General features: G+C 33.3%; 1 long non-coding RNA gene across 1 annotated transcript; it reads left to right on the top strand.

Annotated features, from left to right (window-relative positions):
* On the top strand, nucleotides 1–1,289 carry LOC118681165 (uncharacterized). Its single transcript, XR_004976857.2, has 2 exons — nucleotides 1–626; nucleotides 681–1,289. It is a non-coding gene; the product is annotated as an uncharacterized lncRNA (long non-coding RNA).
* Nucleotides 1,290–5,686: the final 4,397 nt, after the last annotated feature.

Here is a 5,686-nt window from a genome sequence, read left to right as displayed (position 1 = left end):
CCAAGCTAACACTCATATGCAACTGATCCACAAATAAATAAATGTATGTATATAAATGTGTGGCAGCACGCACTCGCCCGTGCCGAGCGTGCATTCAAAAAAGCATCAAAAAATTTCGAAATAACCTACAATCTACAACGTGTGCTCCCACTTCAATACAATGGAATACAATATGGGCTGATTAACAGCAACAAGCGGGAGTATACAAACACCAAAAACACACTGTTGATAGATAATCGCAAGTGCATATGCGTGTATATATATGTATGTATGCGCCCATTTAAATGGGTTCAGTTAAGTGGGTGTTTTGTTAGCATTTTCGTTGTTAACGAATTCGCGCACAATTCTTTATTGCAAGGCCTCTGCATTTACAGACCTCTATATATTGTACATACGTACTGTTATGTTTGTGCTGATTTAATTTTCGGTCTACTCGTTGGTATACATCGCACATAATTCACGATTGTTGTGTTGCGTTCGTTCGATTTTTTTTGTTGTTAGCCTAGTAAATTTAATTGAGTCCAATAAATCACAAAACAAGTTGCTGAAAAACTGTTTGCGCTTCTTCGGTGTATAATTCTGTTTTGATGTTATTTAGATTTTAGTTGTTAGGCAGAATTTTTGAAGTGAATATAGAAATTAATGGCTGAAATACAATATATTTATTTTTTTGGACAAAGAGTCACAAATATATTGACGTTCAGGAAGGTTTTGCTATGTGTTTGATGCGTTTGCTGCAAGTAATCTACTATCGGCTGCTCCGCTACGGCCAACCTCTTAATTCGGTCCTGTATTGTCAACAATTGGACCGTCTAAATGTAGTAATCGCCTCCAAGTAACCAGCTTTGGCCATTGCGACGAGGATTGCGTTCTATCAGCATAACACCAAGCCACACACATCGATAGTGAGGTTGGCAGGTTATTAATCATCCACGTTCGTACCTGGTGAAAAATTCGCCTAAAGAAAAGCTTGTTAAAATCGACAATATCGGTTTTTTCCAAACGGAACGAGAATTTCTGTGAGAGTGGTATTATGAAATAACCTTCAAAATGACAACAAGTTATCGAATTGGATTAGTTATAGTTCTCTTGGTATAGTTATAATAATAAAATCATCTGTTTGTAGTAAACTTAATCGTTTTTATACAAACCCTTTTGTAGAAGCGCTTTTACAGTTCTTTTGTGCTTTGCTGCCTTACTCTTCACTCTTCTCTGTGTATAGCCTTATGCAATTAAGAGCAATGATTTACTAAGAGAGAATTTGATCACGGGCTCGTCAGTTTTAAAAATCTTTAAAAATGTCTTCTTATTCAATAAAAATGGAAAGGATTTGGACAAGAGGAATGTGTGGATACTAAAGTAGCTGTTATTATTGCTTCATAACGTGCAATGGCATAAGCTATAAACTCAATACTAATAGTCTATGTGAAGCGTGTGGGCAACAAAGCACAGAAACAATACTACACTTATTAATTGAGTGCCAGAGATATGAGCAAACTAGAATAAAGTACTTTCAGGACATAATGGCAAAATAAAGCTAATCTAATGAGAATCTACAACTACGTGAAGGATGCCTTCGCACTGAGAAATATGAATTAATACGGATTCGCTCACCAGACTAAAATTAGAGAAATAATCTATCATTCTTGTCGTTAAGTTAAATTATATTAAACTAATGTTAAAAAAAAAAATACAAAAAAAAAGATATACTGTACATGTTAGGGCTATGAGTGGTATGAAACTGACTGTATATAGAGACAAATTTGATGCTGTAAATTCTAAATATTTTATTGAACAGAAAATTTATGTAAATTTTACCTAACCTCTTGCTATGAGGAAGTAATGTACTCTTATAAATCAATAAACAATAGCTGTAATACACATCACAATTACAAAAGATTCCTTAAAAGAACATGATTACGATCGTTCAGTATGTAAAGAAACTATATGGTATTGTGATCTAATCTAAACGAAAAATTGCACCATTGCCCAAATTTCGTGAAGATATCTGGTTTTCCATATAAGTGTTCCTGTGTATAAAAATAGACGTAATTAAAAATACCCTGAGTAGAGCTGAATTCTAGGAACATTTGAAGGTACTATAGTTCAACTTTCAAAACTCTCACAAATTTGTTCCAGTCAGCGAAGTATCATTGAACTGGTAAACAAAATTAAACTTTTTTGTTTTATGAAGATTATAAACCGTTTCTTACTAATTTGGCATCGCTGATCCCAAACCTACCCTCAGTTTCTTTCTAGCAGCTCTAGTTTTAGTGATATAGATACTTCTTGAAATATCGTTACTCGGCTTACTTGAATTAATTTTAAGGGCAAAAATTTACTAATTTCATAAATAAACCGCTATATCTAAATTAAGAAGAACTTGTTTAACCGATCATTTAGTTTTTATGCTGTTTGTGTAGGTGCGTAACAGCATTGCGTTTATGGGCTAATAAAAAGAGATCTACTTTAAAGTTCAAAAATCCTATGATTTGGTGTGAGCTGACTAATCATTACGATGATTGTTATTTTTGCTTTGTGAATATTATGGGAATAAGCAACAAAAATTGTTCCAAATGAGCTCACCCTAATTCAAAATCGGCCATTAAACCAATCCTAAATACCAGTGTAGAAACTGTGGCTGAAGCGCAACCTACTTCAAATTTTACACCACAAGTTTTCTCAGACGATGATGATTAGGACAGCGAATTTTCTTTCCCGAGTACGTCTGAACCGCGACTATTCAACCAAAATGACCTGGATGAGTTGATAAGAGATATTGGGCTATCAATGAAGGGATCAGAACTCCTTGCTTCACGACTTGAAAAAAAAAATCTCATAACTCCAGAGACTAAGGTATCAGTTAACCGAACAAGAGAAAAACATTTTATTCCTTTTTTTTCTGAGGAAGATGATTTTGTATTTTGCAACAATATTCGCGGGTTAATGGTTGAATAGGGATTAATAAACTATAATCCAAGAGATTGGTGTTTATTTATTGATTGAATTGAAACGTAATCTTAACTGTGTACTCTTACATAATGGAAATAAAATGGACTGTTTGCTTATTGCACATTCCACAAAATTTTAAGCGAAATATCCCTCGGTAACCTTGGTCATGCAGAAAATCAAATACATAGGACATAACTGGCTGATATGCGTCGATCTTAACATGGTAAATTTTCCTTTGGGTCAACAAGGCTATACCAAAATCAGGTAATAATATTATGATAATTTTCAGGGACCTTTTTTTATGACAACGAAAGATTTACAAGTTTTCTATTATAAATAAAATTCCCTTTATCAAAGATGTTGGGTTCAAGTTCGTGATTTGTTTTATTGCTTCAACTTGAAAGTTTTATAATAAAGTTATATTTGAGATCTTTCACATTCTTATAACTCCATTTCTTACATTATATAAGTGTATCCCAATTATTAATCAGAAGAACAACAAAAGCATCAAAATGCATTTCAATATTCAACAAAACATCACCAATAATATTGAAGGCGTTATTAATTTTTGTTTGCACACACTCAGATTTGGCGCAATTCATTTTTAGTTTTATGCAAAGCGACACTTGCACACGCACAAGGCCAGACTGCCAGCGGCAAAGCAAAGCTCAAATATCTCGGTAAAATTGTCTGCATTCAACGCCGCTTTTCGCATTGAAAATGAGCTTATGAATTTAGTTTTTTGCGATTAAGAATGCGATTATTTTTAGCTTTGCCATGAACCAAATATATAATATACAAAATACAAATGCATGTCTGGCTGTCATATGTATATGCAGATGTGTGTGTGTGTGTGTGTGCTTTAATGTAAACAATTTAAATCCGCAGGCTCGTGATTTGAAATTTATTTGAAGCTAATGAAGACACCATCGCCACTCTGCAAGAAAAAGCATGCGCTTAATGCGAAAAGAACTTATACATTAGGGTGGAACCTAATAACTATGAACCAATTTTATAAAATACGAAAATTTATTTTTAAAATTTTAACCTAAATTATTTTTATTATTCAAACTGAAATAATTTTAGTAAATTAAATAGTTTTTTTTTCGTCTGTGTTCGTGTGATATTTTAGTATAAATAAAATAAAGCTAATATTTTTCAAAATGCTCCGAAAAAGAGATGTATGTTCATAATCCCGGCAAAATAGAGTTTAAGACGAGTTAAAGAAAATGAATATATTTTTTTTTGCACTGTAAATTCTTTAACCGTTACTAATTTAAAGTGAAAAAACTCTATAACTTTTAGCTCAACAAACTCATCATTAACAACAAGGGTTATGCTAACATTTCATACTATTGCAACTTTCACGAATCAAAGTCGGGGAAATACCTCCAGGTGCGTAAGGTTTATTAAAATAAGTTTAGATAATTCGTGGACTAATTTCACATATCTTCAGCATCAAACTATAGTATATCCAATATTATACGTTCAGGTTATTTTGCTAAGGTATCTTACTTATGGACCAATATACACGGTATGAAGCCGTGGGAGATAGAGGTAGTTTTGAACCGATGTAAGTGTGCAGAAAAAGATATTCTCTGACCATCACCAATATATAAGGAGTAAAGTCAATTAAATGTTTGAAAATCCTGATATTAGTTATATGGAGTCCAGGGCAAGTTTTCACCCGATTTTATTCATTTTAGACACAAAGATGTCCGTTATTATAGAAACATGTTCTCTCAATTTTATAAAGATAACTCACATACGATAAATGTGGTACAGAGTCAGTCGGAAGTTTCAAACTTTTCTATGAGGTATATGAGGGCTAAGGGAATTATTGATCCGATTCAACCTATTTCTTGCATACAGTCATACTATTATCAGATAAGATTCTCTCCGAATTTCTGTAATATATATCACAGCTTGACCGATATTTTCGATAAACGGTTCGCAATAGGAACTGTGGTTCACCCCTCAAAGGCACTATTCGTGCAAAGTTGCATGCGGATATTGCTAAGTGACTCCCTTAAGCCAAAAATTTCATCCCTATAGACTTTAAGGTGTTTTAAAGAAAGAGACCTTTAAGCCATTGAAAAATTCAAGACATGTAAAATGAATGCTTTATAAGACGAAAGTTTTGGATAGATAACGTGTTAAAAAATATTTTTAAAGCTAATGAACCTGCCTATCATTTCGTTAATGTACCGAAGTTTATGAGCATTGTTTTGTGAATCCGATTATTTCTACTATTGTAATTTCTAGGTCACCGGGTTCGTGGTTAATCGGAGTTTAAACCTCTTTCATGATATTTTACTTGCATTTTCTAATTAATCAAATAGATAGAGCTAAATTTCTTTATTATCAGTGGCTCTTATTCCGAAGCAAGCTTATTTGCACCGACTTCTGCTTAACCATCACAACCTCAACTTCTTGTAAGCATTAACAAACTTACTAAATATAAGTAAAATAAACATATATATAAATATATGCCTTTATCTGTAAAATATATCATGCAATTAATGCAAAGCCGACATATTCACCCATCAGTGGGTGAAGTGACATTCGGCACAGCAATCTAAGCTGTCAGCCGAGAACCGCCACCTGCTACAGCTGCCATCACGGTTATTATAAATATTCTTCTTTTTTTTTGTGCATCTGCAGCAACTATCACAACTTTGTGCAACTATGAGAAGTGCGCTTCGGTTTCGAGCACTTCAAACGATGTCAAACT

Source organism: Bactrocera oleae, chromosome 6 (assembly GCF_042242935.1).
Source record: "Bactrocera oleae isolate idBacOlea1 chromosome 6, idBacOlea1, whole genome shotgun sequence".
NCBI classification, from domain to species: domain Eukaryota; kingdom Metazoa; phylum Arthropoda; class Insecta; order Diptera; family Tephritidae; genus Bactrocera; species Bactrocera oleae.
This window is presented reverse-complemented; position numbering and strand designations above follow the sequence as displayed.